The following is a 17,034-nucleotide window of genomic DNA, read 5'->3' on the forward strand; positions in this document are numbered from 1 at the left end:
CTGTCAGACCACCTGTCCTGTTCAAAATATGCTCTGTTATACTAAAGTTAAATTGGATGCTATTCAAAATTATTGATCATGTTACATTGTAGTTAGATAATTATACGATGCATTACACTGTCAGATGCTGATGTTGCAACAATTTAGCCACAATTTATGTTTTTTTACAACCCATAAAATACTTCAACTAACTATCTAATTCATTTATCATATAGCTTTTTTCAACCCTGTATTTATCATCTATTATCTAATACTTCAGCTCACAGTTACAATCTTTACTTAAAACGAGTTATTTTCTTGATTCTACTGAACTTTATCCATTTTTTGTTTAGTTTGATGTTTTAGCTTACCGTTAATTTTAAGTTATTTCTCTTTTTATCCATTGGAGCCAACTATTCAATATTTTCGATTTACCTACAGTAAATAGCTAACTTCTAACTAATGTTTGTAATCAATTATCCTTTTTAAGATACCATTATTAAACATTTATACATTACTTTTAGCTACTCACCCTCATCCGTTACTTTCAGCTTATCATTTCTGCCGGTTCTACATTAAGTTATCTGTTAGGTTATGGTTAATGTTTTGACGACGGAGTCGGAGGTATAAGAACCTTTCTGCTGACTCACACACACTAAATTGCAACACCAAATGTTCAAGTGTACATACAACTGACTTTCTTTCTGATATCTTTCTCTAAAAACAATCACAACTTCAATCTCTTTCCATTCAGTGCACATACAGCTGTACAAACTGAAACGTTAAAGAACAACATTAAAATCACATTGTTAAGCAAATGGTAAGGGTATTGAATACACTGTGTGTGCATGTGTATGCAAGTCTATATAGATATAAGAGCCAATTTTGGTTCAATACCATCATTGTGAGGACATTCTGACTTGAGGACATTTTGGCTGGTCCTCACAAATTCAATGGACTGTTTGAGGAGTAAATCTTGTTTTTAGGGTTAGGGTTAGAATTAGGTTAGGGTTAGGGTCTAGGTATTTAGTTGTGATAGAGTAAAAGGCTAGGGAATGCATTATGAAATGAGTGTCCTCACAACTATAGAGATATGTGCATGTGTGTGTGACTACTGTGTGCATGTCTGCATACAGAAAACAATGTTCTTTTTGTGTCTGTCTCTGTCCCTCTGTACATAACGCAAAGATGGGTACTTGCCAACACACACACACACACACCCACGCCTGTGCGCACACACACACATACATTGCCGGGCGACTGCTGAGGAGAGGGGAGCTGTCATTTGTCAACAAGGAACTTTGGCAGCTCGCCGTTGCCATGGGAACTGTCTGTTGCCGAGGACTGGTTTTGCATCACAAGGTCCTCAAATTGGCTCCAAAGCCTCAGAGGTCCCACCCCTCCTCCACCCAACTCACCTCCATCTCTCACTGCTTCAGACATATTGTAAGAATAACCCACCCCTTGATAGATAGATAGATAGATAGATAGATAGATAGATAGATAGATAGATAGATAGATAGATAGATAGATAGATAGATAGATAGATAGATAGATAGATAGATAGATAGATAGATAGATAGATAGATAGATAGATAGATAGATAGATAGATAGATAGATAGATAGATAGATAGATAGATAGATAGATAGATAGATAGATAGATAGATAGATAGATAGATAGATAGATAGATAGATAGATAGATAGATAGATAGATAGATAGATAGATAGATAGAAGTGAAATCTAAGGTTGACTTGGCCATAATCTAAAGCATGGTGCCTGATTCTGATGCAATGCAGGTAAAAATGCATTCAGTGGCCATTAATGATCTAATCAAATAAGAAATCATTTGAATTGTCTTGCTGCATAATAATGATATCTTTCATAATGACAACAGTAGAATATGTGACTTTTCATGTTTACGTGGGGTAGCTTTTTTTTGATCATTTTCTTAATTACAGAAATTACAATAGTAAGGGGAACAGCTGAGGCAAAAAATTCTGGACATCATCAGATATTTCTATGAGGAAGGAAATTAGATTCATGCACAGTGATATTGAACAACAAGCATTGACTACAGCACTGATTTACTCTCTGCAAGCACTTACACATTAATATGCCTGGATTTTCATCCATGTCACTAAGGCACAGGCCCAAAACGTTGATTTTTCACGCTACCAAGACAAAGTTGCCCATGAATTGGGACTGGAGATGACAGAGATGCATTACATTGGCTTTCACAACTGAATTTGTAGATTAATGGTGTCAGTGACGCAAACAAGTTATCTAACAATAAAGTGGCCTTATTAGTCTAACTTAACTGCCCCAAAGAAAAAACTAAGCATAAAGAACAAGAGTGTTCATAGGAGAAAAGAGCCCATTATAATTAAGTACTATTGTCAAGGTTGCCCCCCAGCCCCCAACCCAGGCTGAAACTGAGGTTGCAGAACATCTACCCAACTGTCTGTCCATCTATTTCCCACAATACATTGAAGTGTAACACTGATTGCAGACAAATGATCGCTGTCATTGTCTATTCTCAAGTGCTACAATAATATGTGTGTGTCCATGAATTGTCCACAAAACGTTTTTTGTACCATTAGAAGACTAAAATTATTCTGGGTTTAAGCTCACTCTCAACCATGCAGCAGCTAGTTGTCCTTCCTCTGCTTGTTGCCTCTCTTGCTCCTTTGCTCTTCAGTTTGTTGCAGTTCTTCGTCCGAATACTCCGGCTCAAACAAGTTGGGATGACCATCAAAGCCAAATGCCTCACTGACATTGTCCACAGCAGAAAAATATCAGAATATCACCCCCTGAACCCATGGTAAACTCGTAGCATATTAGCAGACATATAACACTGACAGTTTTATTCCTGGGAATAGACTGCCTGAAACTCACACATGAATTTACAAGTTATTATCACAAGGATGTTCCAAAAGTCAATGTGGAGCTGATCACTTGGGGAATGGGTTACCAGAGGAACATCAGTGTCTGACAGACCACTCATTTCCGCTCACAAAAGTTGCAGGATGGCACCGGTAGGTTGGTTTCCGTGAGGAGCCTCTGCACAGAGGACGCCACAAGCTAAATCGACTAAATAAGCATTCCAGCTTCTGGGTGGAGAAAATCCAACATCTTGTGTCAACCAGGTTTCAGGACTCAGTCATTGTTGGTATGAAGCAGAGTGAGAACTACAGGATCCAAGTGGGAGGTTTGAGAGTTAGTTGTAGTATGAGTAAAAGCAGGCAGAGAAAGGCCACACCCTGTCTGAAGAATGATATCTTTGGCAACAATTTTCAACTTTCTCACCAAGGCCTTGAATCACTCTCCTTGCTTCGGCTTGTAGCAATAGTCCTGAGAGGAAGAACGAGGTTATGTATTGCAGGAGGAGAGCGAATGGCCTGAGAGCATCCACAACATCTCCTCCTTTAACCTTGTTCTATATCTGTCCCATGATTTTTTTTTACTCCACACCAACGTACAACCCCTGGGATCAGCTGATAAGCTAAACATCTCTCCACCCCTGGCCCACTGTCCTATTTCCTTAAGTCATGTCCTTCCATGCTCTGCACTGTGGTCTCTTTGAGCTGACTGAATAATAGATTTGCAGGGAGGAGAGGATGAAGTAAAAAAAATCTGGGGGAAAAAATCCGGTGATAGGGTCAGACCTGGCAACCCCTCAGGGTGAGGCTCTTAGCTTTGATCTAACTGTCTAAATCTTCAACCGCTTGTATCAGACTTTTTCACTTTTCACTTCTGACTCTAAAAGTGTCAGCTCCTTTTTTTTTTCTCTTTTTCCATCTGGGCTGCATTCATCACACAAGGCAAGCCAGGTCATCTGTGTCTGATTAAAGCCGCTCTCCTAGTCTCTTTGCTCGCTGTTTCCGACACAAAGCTCAGTTTGAGTCGGAATGAAGTGAATGTGTGTCTTGAAGCACATGTGTGTGGTGCAACCGAGCTGAAAGACGCTGCAGACAGAAGGGAAGGGAATGTATTTGAGACAACATTTAAGAGCGATACACGTATGGTCCAGCATTAGCATTAAACATCCCCTTTAACCCCATCACTGCCATATGAACCATGACCTAAACACCTGTAAACTCCAGATCATTCACGATACAAAGTCTAATGTCTACATGTTGAATTAGATTTTGTAACATAAATTATGGTTGTCTTTTGAATGAACTGTCTAAATCGAAATTGAAATCTCACTGCAATCAAATCAGCAGATAAGACATACTGTACCTTTTGGATTTTTAAGGCAATCTTTGAACAGCAAGGGTGGTAACACTCTTCCCACAGGAGAAATAACTCAACTGGCAAAGCAGTTTCGTATTTTCTGGAAGCTAGTAAATAGAGCCTGACTTAAAGACAACATATACTTTTTCAGTTTTCTCTATTTTTTTTTTCTCTATGTTAAAGAGACAAGTGTTTTAGACAGAGGCTGAAAAGAGGAGCTGCAGCAATGAACAGTATGAGGAAAGTGATGTGTTTTCTGAACATTACAGCATGTAAACCTTTTCAAATTTTTAACTCAAATTAAAAGGAAGAACTTGAATATGAGCATATATTTTGTTCATCAAACCCCTGATAGAACTATTTATGCTGCATTATTATCAAGCAGCATATAGCTGTTATTTAGTCCATATGGCCCCTTAGAGAGTTATAGTTTGACGCTTTGGGAAAATGTACTAATTCACTTTTTTGAAAAAAATTGAAAATCCGTACAAATATGTAGCTAAAGCAAGCAATTTTTGGCTTAGCTGCCCAATGGTTACAACATCTGTCCACAGTGTAGCTGTTTTGTATTTTTTTAAATAAATGAACTCTGCTACAGATATGACCTGCGTCCACACTCCTGCAGACTTTTAGATCTGCTAAAACAGGGAAGCTGCTGGCCATATTTAATAAAAAAAATCGGGGGAAGTGTTTTAGTCTAGACGGGCAGAAACAAAAAAGTATATAAACAATGAGGTAGAAACTCACCGCCGCTTGCTGATTGGATCTTTTTGGTCTTGACGTACATGGCCCCCTTATGGAAGAAAATAACTGGCACTATAACCGGCTACCAGTGCAAAACGTAACATGATTATTCAATGACAAGCGTTGCTGACCCTTTCTTTGCTAACAGCTGTTATATTCTGCATTTAACAATGATACAACTGCTAACATGTATAGGACACAAGCTATTCGAGCAATCTGGGACAATTCCCTTGTCCGGCGGGACACACATGCTTTCCTGTTTACAGCGGCATACGCATGCCCAGAGTACATGAGTAGTCACCTGATATGCTTTTTTTCCTGCCGTGCTACTGTGGACATGGATTAAAACTCATGTGGAGCCACAGTGTCACAGTATGTCTACACAGAAGGCATTTCAGATGTATAGTCTATCTTGCACATATTGAATGGAATATATAAACTAGGATTTAAATCAATAAAAGGTTTTGTAAATTGTACATCTGTGCTGCAAAGACGCAAGTGTTAAACATTCAGTACTGCATCTTAATTCAGAGCATCGAAATTGCTGCTCTGCTAACATGCTGCTAATGTTATGTCTCCAGTGTAGAAACTATTTACAGACAAATCCCAAAAGGTTGAGGGACATATTATTCATATGGCTCATGTTCAGCCTTATGTACTGTTTTGCTTTGTAGTTTGTGAGCTATGTTAATGAAATCTAACTTTCCTGGAGACAGTGATCCACAGAAAGACCAGAGTTTCTGTGTTGACCAGGCGTTAGGCAGGAAATCCCAAGTCCAAGCTTTTCAAACAGCAATGAAACCAACCCTCAAGCATCTTAAAGCTCAGCTTGTTTCTCAGTTTTATTTATAACAAAAATGTCCGTGAAGATGTTTTTCACATACGATTTAAACATTTCACACCGGTTCACCAGAGTCACCACAGACTGTATCCAGGTAAGAGTCAATAAAGACCCAGTCAGATCTGTGAGTCTGCCAGCATTCATCATATTAAAGCCATGACTCAGATCGCCCTCTGAGTCATTTCTACTGCTCTGCTCAGCCTCAAATAACCTAAAATTCCAGACTCTAATTGGCACGAAAGCTAAATTCGTATTAGCTGGTCTCTTAGTCTCCTGTGTTTTTGTGGTTGAGTTGAGAATCATGGTTCTCAATGTTACCAACTAAAGTCCGGACCAACATGATACGATCACTTTCGCTTTATTCATTCAACAAAGCTCCCATTATATTGCATCTTCCTCCAGTTTTTAATTTTCTTTAATCTAATTTCAATTCAAACTCAGATTCTGCATTAAAATATGTGCCATTTTACCACTCCCACTCACAACCAGTGTCTGAGAAAAAATACCTCCTACATATTAATGTAGCACTTAAAAGCATTTACAATCGATGTAAGCTGAAGAAAAGATTAATCACAGCTTTAATGTGATTTTCCAGTGGCTTTACGAAATGCATCAACAAGCTTTTGTACAGTAAAGGGGAGCTTTCTTGACAACGTCCTCTGCAAATTCAGCACTTAAGCACTCAAATCAAAAACAAATTCCAGCCATTCTGGGAACACAAATCATCCTTTTAATTTACAATGTCAGGGGAACTTCTCATCTTGGTGAGTGGGGTCAACTCCCACCGCAAAAACAAACACAAATTGGCCCATTTAATGGCAAAATAAGGCACCACAATGCTATATTTATGGCTGGTGGTAGTTGAAATAACATCCAAAATACCACTACAAAACTTTCCTCTGTTAGCAAAACAGTTTGATAATCACACACTTAGATGAGAACATTCACTATATGAAAGTTCACTTAAACCCAGGAGTAGAGGATGTTTACAGACTTCAGTACTTCAGTCACTAACTACTGCGATAAATAATGAAGTATAAGTGAGGACAGATTCTGTTTCATGGACCAATGAGGAAAAAACTAGGCACCATTTTATGACCTACACTTAATTCAATGTATTACTTTAGAATTACATAACATGTTGATTTTGTTCAGCGTTTTAGCCACACATGTGAAATGTCTTAACTCCGATTGGATGGAGTGCAATAAATTTGATGCAGACATTCATGGCTCTTTAATGGATGAATCCTGATAAACTGGTGGTCCCATGACTTTTCCTCTAGTGCTATCAACAATTCTTAGTTGTCACTTTTACTGTGAAACACCTCAACACATAAATAGATAGATGAAATATATAGCAGTCATTGTCACCAATCTGAATGCTTGAAGTGACTTTTCCTTGAGACCCTTTTTTGTGCTTAATTAAATCTCAACTACATTCAACTGTTGAACTTGGCACACCCTTCCCCTGAGGATGACATTCCAAAAACTTAGGACATCCTTTAACATCTCACTCAGCAGCAAGAGTAAATTTGACCTTAACACGAACCAGTTACAATGGCAACTGTCTTTAATATTATTTATGAAATTTCAAATTCCCAGAAGATGATTCCTAGTTATCACAGTGACTCCTTGGCTTTTCCTTTAGCCACTATCACCTCTTAATTTCCACAAACAAGCATAATGTGCAATTTCAAGCTAAAACAGCAGCCCCACTTTTGATAATATTGAGTGGTAATTCATGGCATCGGACAAAAATGGAAGACGAAACCCAAACTAAATTCCCATTGTGGCTTCTTGTGCTCAGAAGTCAAAAATAAAAGTAAAAATCCCCCATAACACAAACTACATGTGCTCATTCACTCTGAAATCACCTAATGCCATGCTAGGTACGACCTTGGCAATACTAATCAGCTGGATTTCATGGCTGACAGCTGTAATATCCTCAACATGAGGAAACTATTCATCAAGTCAGTCCAACATTTGATCATGTGGTCAGTTGTAGTTACTCATGTATGTAAACCATAGGAACAGTGTTTTCATAACCTGTAAAAGAAGCCACAACTAAACCGTGCCAGTGCATATGTAATGACAAATTCTCCTCATACATATTGAATTCTGCTGAAAAAATATACCTATATGAAATGTAAGAGTAGGACTTGTCTTTACTTCATAGAGAGTTCAGCACTTGACTCTGAAGTGTTTAATGGCTCAGAGTGTGGGCTTTACCTAAATCCTTCCTTAACATTTAAAACCTGTGGAAACCTTGAACCTCTGCAGACGTACAGCTGCCAGAAGGAATAACTGTGTGTGCCTGTGTGTGTGTGTGTGTGTGTGTGTGTGTGTGTGTGTGTGTGTGTGTGTGTGTGTGTTGTACTGTACTGCAGGAGAGCTCACCATGTGGCTGTAGTTAGGAGAATGAATACAGTTTGACTGGTGTGTAGAAATGGATACCCCACACACACACATACAAATACTCCCCCTTCCCCGCTCCATTTGGGACCCACAAAGCCTCTGAACAACAGACACAGTGTACTCTGGACTGTCAGTGAATTCAGCGAGAGCTCGCCCTCAGTGTGTGTGTGTGCTCTGTGCACACAAGAGTTACACCTTCCACGTGCATGCTTGTGTGCTAAAATGACGTGTGTGTTCATTTCTGCATGCATGCCTGCAGGCTTGTTTGGTTGTGTGTGCATGTGTATATGTGTGCACAGACTGTGCAATTTCTTAGAGAACTGAAGACACATTCTTTGAGCGGTGGGCGGCCCAGAGGAAGCACAGGGGCTTTCAGATGGTATGACGAGGTCGCTGTTTAACTTGGAGAGGCCGACTGTTATTCCTGTCTAACCTGTGGCGAGCTTGCAACACTCTCTGAAATGGACCTGGAGGACCCCTGGGAGGAAAACCAAGTGTAGGGCATGAATGGGAAGCTGGGCGGAGAGATGGACACAAACAGGGGAGGGGGGGGGGGGACCTCACACACCAGAAGTTTTGAGAGTCGAGCTGAAGAAAAACAAACCAAACAGGGTGTTGTAAAGAGGCCTCAGAGCCACGGCTGTCATGACTGCATCTCTCTGTGAGTTAATGTTTTTCCATGTGAGTGTGCAAACGTGTGTTCATAAACGCTCTGTGTGTGTGTATGTGCTAATGAGCATACAGAGCGGCAGCTTCACGTACAGTTAGACCACAGCACAGTTTATTGAGCTATAAATGGAGATCTGGCCAGACGAGCTACAGTAGAGAGGTTTGGCTGACACACTTTACTCACACAAAAGTCGCACTGATAGGAAGTGGTCTCCACAAAAGTGAGGTCTCACAGAAAAAGTTTCATTGGGTCAACTTACAAGTTAAAGTTTGTACAGTGACAGAAAATCCGCCATGTACACAGAAAGTGCCCTGAAGATTTTTCCATGAAGTGACACTGTGTATGTTAACAATGGCTGAACATATTCATCACCTCAGGTTAGCATTGTCAGCAGAGCGACTGACATCATCTTACCCTACAGGTTAGGTGACTAATGAACTTCACAAAGTTCAACCGGTTCCTCTTTGCGCACAATTTTGGCCTCGTGCAGTTTTGAAGGACCACGGCGAACATTTGACGTGCCATAGAAAATCTGAAAAAGCTCCTTTCTGATCTACACTGAATTCCGGATAATCTCCTGCAATCATACTTAAACTAAGATAACGTCTGAATAAGCCCTTGTGAGAACACAGCAGGAGATTCTCTGGAGGGAGTGGGCGCATTGATGATCTCTGCAGTGGAATTTATTACCCTGGTGCAGAGTTCAGCAGGGTGACAGCCGCAGGGAAGAAGCTGTTCCTGAACCTGCTGGTCCAGGAACGGAGGACCCTGTAGCCATTTCTGGACTTCATGTCTGAAAAACAGCTCAGTATCATGATGACTCTTCAAATCCAAATCATATCTATTACAGTAGGTTTACATTTACATTTGGAAGCCACTTTTATCCAAAGTATCTTACAATTAAGAGACAACACTAAAGCCTCAGTACAGTGGAAGATCTTGAAAGGAGTACTAAGAGCTGAATCTGTTCAAAAAGACAAAGTGCAGGAGATCAGGTAAAAAGGTCAGAAGATAAAGAGCGACTCCCCTGCTTCGGAAGATGTTGGTTGGTTGTTCCACCATCAATCAATCAATCAAGTTTTATTTGTGTAGCCCACATTCACAAATCACAATTCGTCTCTTGGGGCTTTAACATTGTGTGACATCCTCTGTCCTTAACCCTCAACAAGAGTAAGGAAAAACTACTAAAAACCTTTTTAACAGGTAAAAATATGTAGAAACCTCAGAGAGAGCCACATGTGAGGGATCCCTCTCCCAGGACGGACAGAAGTGCAATAGATGTCAAGTGTTAAGAAAACATCATCAGGATTAAAGTTTTTAGCAGCATCGATGAGGGTAAACATTTTTTCGATACTATATGTGAAGCAGTCCTGCTGCAATCATAGTCTCTGGTCAGCAGCAAGATCACGATCCAGCATCAGGATGGGATCCACTATAGTCCAGTTATTGTCCACTGCCGCCAGTTAGAATCCATTATCAGCTGCCGCCTCGGTCGTGGTCCACCATCAGCCGATGCCAGCGCGACAAAGGATCCTCCATTACCACTACGATCAGCAGGCACGATACAGAATCCATCGAACTGGATCCACCATTGCGACCTGTGACGCGCGATCCACAATCATATCCATGGTGCGGCCACAGCTGTGGCCCTGCATCCGCGGGCGCTAAACAGAATGCAGGGATGCATGTTTCCTGCTTTCTGTAGTGAAAAGAAAAATGTCCTCCAAAAGATAAATGAAACCAAATGTGTGCGAGTGAATTGTACAAGGCCGGTACTTGCAGTGAAGAGGATCAGAAACAGGATTTGCTAAAGACATTGGAATTTCAAAAATCTCAGAATGTTTTTTCTAACCTGGCATCTCTTTCCCCTGCAATAACCTCTGTCATTATTCACATTTGTTCCTCAAGTCCTGGGAAGATTAGAGAGTAGAGTTACAAAGTTACACAAAATGAACTTTTCCTCCGTAACTTACACCTTCCCGCAATCCCACCCTGTCAATGATAAATCACTACTGAGGTCAAAGTTCCACTTAGTAACTTAACCAGGTCAAGCCATGGTGCATATAGATACACAGTAACTTGTGCAGCTGCCTGTGGTGCTCAGTCTCAGTCTAGTTCTGCATAACGTGAAACTTGCACTTTGAGTGAAAATCAAGTGTGACACCAAATCAGCCCGGTAATATTGAATAGAAATTATTATTTCAATAACTAATAATGTAAAATTCACAGAAGAAAATGCAGATTATTGTCAATGTTGGTGCGATCGTAGATATGAACTCCGACCTACCTGCCCAAAGGACACTGGCAAGGTCACATGACTCTTTTCCAGACAGTATTGGCTATTTACATTGAGTATTGCAGCACACGTTTTGAACCTGTCTGTTTGCTTGGCCTTCTTTTGTCTGTAAAAGCGACCTGCAGCAATTGAGCTGCTGCAAGTAGGACCGACTGGTGGACTCATTCCAGAGAACTCTGAAGCTGCTCCACCACAACTCACGACTCAGTACTCAAAACCCCAAACTGGAGAATCAGTTGTCACGAACCTACTCGTTGTTGTCATCCTGGCCACTGCTCCGTTTAAATATTGAATGTAATCTGTGTCTAAATCGCACCAAATTTAACACTGCACTTCATTGGGCCATTATGCCAAGTGTGAAGCTGTTAAGACAAACTTTTTTTGACTTCAAGACAGAGACTAGTAGACAAATAGTCTTTGATATTGAAACAGCATTATTTTGGGGACTGGATATGCTTTTCTTCCCCATCAATTTCATTGGAATTATCTCATAAAAATGATAATAGCAACTTTATTTATGTAGCACCTTTCAAAACAGCCACTGCAAAGTGCTTCACAAAGAGGACTAATAAAGAACTATAAAAAACATTGAAGACAACAAACTAATTAATACAATGATAACAACAACAGATAAAATAGTACTTAATACAAGGCAATTTTAAAAGGAAAGGATAACATAAACATTGAAAAAAGTAAAGAATGCTAATGCTGTACATTTAAGAACAGAAAGTGAAGTTTCAATCAAAGGTATAAAGATCTCATGCAGCCAATGTGGAGAGGAGGATTAATTGGTTCATGCTGTGTATTTGTTGTCGGTAGCCCTGAGGAATTTACAATACTGAGACATGTGACCTGGTGTAAGTGCACATTTGTGTTTTTATCAGCATTATACAAACATGAGCAAACACAAGTCGAGAAAGAGCTGGAAGGCTTTCACTTGTTGCAGTGTTTTAATAAGAGATACTTATTGGGTTTGACCTGGAGGTAATGAGTCATCCTGTTAGAGTCCGCCTCCACTATTTTCCAGTGTGGTCATTTACCCACAGACATTACTGAGTGAAGAAAAAATAGACCCTAACCATTACATTTCAGCTCTTTTGATATATGTCCCTGTTTAAACATCAGGAGAAAAATATGAGAACAGATTTTACTGCACTGACAAATCTGTCGCTGGCTCCTCTCAAATCTCGCCGAGCAGATTTATTGCAGCTTGAATTTGTTTTGTCCTTATGCGGTCCTCCTGTCATAAATAAACCACGCTGCTTTCTATATGTGTTCCTCTGCTTATGTGTGTGTGTGTGTGTGTGTGAGCTTGTAAAACCGAGAGGAACGTTTATTTGTTTAGAACCCAAAAACAAGCTGAGCGTTGTCCAGTCGTGGGCTCGGAGCCAGAACGCCTCCTTCACTCAGCAGGCTTTATTGTTCTTCAGGCTCTCTCTCTCCACAGCAGGAGGATGTTGTCTGTTTCTTGATTCTCCTACTGGCCCCTCTCGACACACACACACGAGCACACACGCAAACACACACACACACACACGCACAAACACACACCATTCATGTGGGAAAGAATGGGCCCAGTCTGGATTAGGCTATTCCCCTGCGTAACACTAGACAAGGCATTCAATATCCCCTGCTCTCTCTGTCCAAACAGTATCTTGGCACAGGCTGAGTGGAGGCTGGAAAATCCCAGAGCTGCTGCTGAGTTTTTGGTGTGACCCACTCTTTTATTATAACGACTCAATAAATGCTTACAGACCCTCGTCTTGGCCCTGTCCAGGGGAGGGGCTTTTAAAAAAGACCCATTACACATAGACACACACACACACACGAAGGCAAGATGCACGCATGATGCATCACAGTAATGCACACACACACACAAACCCACTCCCAGAAGAGGTGAAGATACATTAAAACACACACACACACACGGACTATACATTCTTTCACTGTGTCCACTTTACTCCTCAGGAGTCAAGCAGTGGCAGCTGGGAAAAAGACAGCTGGGACACACACATACACACACACACACACACATCATTTCACATGCACCCTGGAAAGAAAATGATCAGTGATGTGGGAGGAACAAGTGAAAAGTGGGGAGAGGTGGCGGAGAAAGCAGTTCAGTGAGTTTATAGGAAGACGTCAAGCTCGACAGATTTTTCTTACTGCCTCTGTCACTTGTGCGAGGCTAATGGCGGCCATCAAAGCCCCCAGAGACCCTTACCTTGTTGTAGTGCTTCGAGCCACTTAACCCGCGGTCTCAGCAGCCTTGGAAACTCGCAGACAGTCAAATAAAAAAGAGAAGTGAAAAACTCTGTTGGTTTTTTTTCCTCCCCCACTCCACATCCCATCCCACCCTCACCCCCTTCCTCTCACATCTGGAAAATCATCATCTGGCAGCTCACGGTGGAGGCAGTGTAGATACTGTCTGACTTTTCTCTCCCTCCTCAGTCTTTACTCTTTCAGCACCTTCAGGTTCCTACTCTATCTTTTTTTTCCTACTTTCACTTCAACAGTTTTACGTCTTTACACGGCTTCACTCTCCTCACTTTTCTGTCAATGTTTTTCTTCTACGCTTCTGTTGGCAAAGTCTTATTGTTTTTTGTTTTGCACCTTATTCTCGTCTTGAAGTGTCCTTTTCTAGTCTTAGAAAGTCGTCAAAGTTAAACCTCTATTGTAAACTCTACTCTATATTTTTATTTATTTTGAGCTTTACATATTTTTCACTTTTGTTGTGCAAAGATTGACAGAGAAACAAAAATAAAAGTAACTAACATATTTTAAATTGTTGGGAAAAAAACTGTATAGCTACTGAAGATATATCAAAAAGCAATTACAGTGGTTTTAATATGTCAAACGATATCTTGGCTCGCTACGGTTGATCAAACTGCTGAGACTCGACAAAGCTTGTCATTCTTCTTTTAGCTCTGTTTTGGTCTCCACCGACGGGACCTTTCTTTGGAGGCTCCATCCCCCAATCACTACTGTGCAGTCTCAGAATGCATGAGATTGTTCATGTCTGGGATATTTGTGCTTCATTTCTGGGTAGTAAAGGAAGTGGAGAGGCATTGTCCATATTTATACTAGTTTACACAAATGAGCAACATGTGTAGCACAGATCAACATATGACCACTCAAAACTGCAGTGAATGATATCCTTATTAAAGCACTTTTTCCAATTCAATGATCATGAGTTACAGCATGTTAAGTAGTTGCTGCTTCATCCTGTTCCATAAATCATTATACATTCAACTCCTGACATTTACAAGAAGGACCCCTCTCCATCACAATGTATAACATCATACGATTTAAGCTGCAATTTAAAAAAAAAAAAAACATTTAACCTATTTCATAATCATATCCTATATATCTTAAATCGACACATTAAACAGATAAGCCTAGTAATACATTTTAAGGCCAAGGGCCCCCATTGGCTCCAGGGCCCTGAGTATGTGCCCATTTAGTCTCTGTGATAATCTGTCATTGGAGGAGAGCAGTTACACTAAAACCTAACAGTCAAGTTGAGGGTCGTAAAACCAAGAGAAGCTGAAAGCTGTTGGGACCATGCAGCAGAATTGAGTGACAGTTCTCTGAGGATTTGTCACTAAGATGCTTTTCTCATGTCAAATACCCTCATCTGATAAACTGTTAACAAAATATGTACAGTAAACTAGTGCAGCTTTGAATGTCTATATTAGCATGGTCTTTCAAATTGAAGGAGGAAAAAATACACAACGGAGGATTATGGGTTTGATTGATTCAATTCAAAAAAAAGTTTTGTTTGTTGCTAAATCATAACATCAAGGTACTTACCTATTCGTCGAGACCATAGACTGTATATAAAAAAGACCTTAATAATTATACACAAACCCAACAGCTCCCACAATGAGCAGGCACTTTGGCGTCTTTGGAGAAAATGTTATGTCTACTACCCGAAATACTATAATGGATAATCAAAGTGAAATTGTCTTTATATCAAATAGAAGAGAAAACGCTCATAACATAAAATCCGAATGGTGTTCAAAATCCAGAGGTTTTTTGTTTCGACTCTTTGAAAATACTTTCTACTAGAAACTGTACAATTGATCAATTTTTTATGTTTTGTTGGATACAAAACACATTCTCTTTTTTTTAATTTCATGGCTTTAAGCCATAACAACAGCCCATTGTGTCCCTCTTCCCAAAAATATGCCTGCATTTCTCCAGACATCTGTGAGCTTTAAAAGATGCACGTCTGCTTACAGGAAATTTACTCCAAACTAACAAACAAGCTGCTGTTGCCTCACTTTCTGAGTGGAATGAAAAAATTATCTTTTGCCAGGGAGTGATCATACGTGGGGAGACGCAAAATGATTTAACCGCTGATTGAATTTATGACGGTGCATTTAGCAAACAGGCTGAGTTCAACGCCTCCTTGCCAAATCCTGGGATCAGAAAATATCAAATTAAATAGTACGATCATGTTCTCTTGAAATACAAGAGAAATCAATTTTTCATCAAGAACATGCAGGATGAATAGTTAATTCCACTCCCTCTCTTCTTCTCTCCTTACAATGCACTTGAGTATAATCATTATTCATCATAATTACTCATCTCCTCTCGAGTCAGTGTGTCCCGCTCTGCTCTCTCTGTTTTTGTTTGATTTGGCCAATGACGTGCTGTGAAAGCGATCCTTCTCAGTGAGGCCAGTCACGGTCGACCACTCTGACTCCCCTAAGTAGAGCAAAGCAAAACGGAGCAGCCACATCTGGCAAACGGCTCTCACATCTGGTTTGTGTATCAGCTCCTTTTCACGGCCGTCTACCACAGAGTCTGATAGTGTACCTCAGAGACATGAGACGAGATGAGCTACAGACACACTATTTGGGGGGGGGGGGGGGGGTGCAGGGGTCAGGTAGACGGAGCAGGAAATGTCAATGAGCAAATGTCAGAAGGTAAAACAGCTGTCTGTTTCACTGGGATCAGAACTTTCTAAGGTTTGTAATGTGCAGCTGCAGTGACTAGAAAGAGAACATGGCATTACAAACATTATGGACTGTAATGTTTGACAAAGAAGGAAAAACAAAGTCAACTGGATTTGAAGGCCTTCAGCAATCACATTAAACATGATGCAGACCAGACCAGTGTCATTAAAATCCAATGAGATGTTTGCTTCTATTACAGTGTTTTTGTTTTCTCAAGTTAAAGGGTTAGAAGAGTGATAGAATGTATCATGCAGAGAGACAAAAGCAGCAGTTTCATAACGGAGCTTGGTCTGTCTGTGGTATGTGTAGTTACATGTAATGTAATGTCGCCCTCTTGTGTCAGACTTATATTATGCACTGTAACTATAGCAATAACTGATGATTTTGTGCCTTTTCCGAGGTTATTACCATATAATTCAGAATGAATAATAATTATAATAATAGGAATAATATGTCCCCTGCCTTGATATAATTTACAGAACCTATTCAGAAACTGTATCTAGGTATATATAACATATTTGACAGCTGTTTTATCAGCTGGTGCTGTGAAAAAGTTATGGACTGATGAAACATTAACAGCATTAGTCTTAACTAATAGCTGTGTCTTTTGTTTACAAGTACCTCTAGATTCTAAGACTCAACCATTTTTGAGCCTCTGTGTAACTGTGAACCATCCACGACCTTTTACTTCATCATTATAAAATTAAAACTGTTTTTTAGGACAACAGCAGTAAAGAAGTCACTTTTTTCTGTTTTCTATAAACCACTGCTGACCTAATTTCCAACACAACAGTATTTTCCACACTTCTAATAGCCAGATCCATTGAACAGAAGGTCGGCGGTTCGATCCCATTCTTCCTCATTCCCCATGCCTAAGGGTCCGTG

Source organism: Limanda limanda, chromosome 12, assembly GCF_963576545.1.
Source record: "Limanda limanda chromosome 12, fLimLim1.1, whole genome shotgun sequence".
NCBI classification, from domain to species: Eukaryota; Metazoa; Chordata; class Actinopteri; order Pleuronectiformes; family Pleuronectidae; genus Limanda; species Limanda limanda.